We start from the raw sequence: 1,100 nt of genomic DNA, 5'->3' as shown, positions 1-1,100 counted from the left end.
CATAATTTTTGTTAAAAACTGAACAATTTGAAGGATATAATGTAGAATTTGTAGAAATTGAATTTTCTCCCCTCCTTAGGGCTTGTTGTTATTTCCAGTTGTTTGTTTAGTGAATTTTCTGAATTAAATGTGTAAAGTCTGCATTCTTTGTCACATGTGGCCACTGAAGTCTCTCCTAAGTTAGCTTAGTGGACAACTAATGTCTGAATAGAGATTTTCTTACACAACTGAAACCAAGAAGTCTCCGGTCTTTGAGGAGGGGCTCTTGTGTTCATTTGTGGGCATATCTTCAACACTCAGCCAGGCAATTGAATAGTCTTGCTTAGCCTTTAGTTCAGGTTCATGCATAGTCTCAAAGTTAGCCAAAATAATTGAAAGTTGCAGGTCATCTCAGGGCTTTCCTGAGTATGCATACAGTCCTGGGCATGTGTACAGATCTACTTATGTGTGTGATCTTTGAGATTCTCAAGAGTATGTTGGAACTTTTCAGCGTCCTTGTGGAAATCTGATTTCTCAGATTTTTCTTTTTAAGCTTTTGGGTTAGCCTATTGTTTTTCCCTACCACTGCACATAGCCACAAAAGTTAAACAAATTTCTTTTATTGTTTTCAACAAATGTTCTGAGGAAAAGTCTTTCCCCAGTTAATGAGTTTAAATGAGATCAAGACAGCCATGCAAGTAAGATCTTCCAGTGGGCCACTGGATATGTCAAATAATGACAATTCCCTAGGGTTGAGCTTTGAAGGTGCTTCAACCCCTTTTCAATCCCTCCTGTGACTGCTAGGCTGATGGTTTTTGCCATGATTGCAGACTGTTAGTTTTCAAGTCTATAATGGAGCTGAAGTAGGGGGCAGGGGAGCATGGGAATGCAACATGATAAAATGCCACAAAGTTTGCTGTTCTTACCAAGATTTCACAATTTTTTTTTTAAAGAAATGCTCCCCAGATTGCTCTAATTCTTTGGTTAATTTTTAGAGTTCTGAAAAATTGATTCTAACATTTTTTTTTTAGACCAGTAGACTTATTGATTTTATGAAGGTAACAATTTCTAGAGGTTCTTATTCCACCATTTTTGCTAACATCATCCACCTTTCTGTGTTA

The sequence above is a fragment of the Propithecus coquereli genome, unplaced genomic scaffold (genome assembly GCF_000956105.1).
Source record: "Propithecus coquereli isolate 6110/MARCELLA unplaced genomic scaffold, Pcoq_1.0 Scaffold68, whole genome shotgun sequence".
Classification (NCBI taxonomy): Eukaryota; Metazoa; Chordata; class Mammalia; order Primates; family Indriidae; genus Propithecus; species Propithecus coquereli.
The sequence above is the reverse complement of the archived record's forward strand: the minus strand, read 5'-3'. Positions refer to the sequence as shown.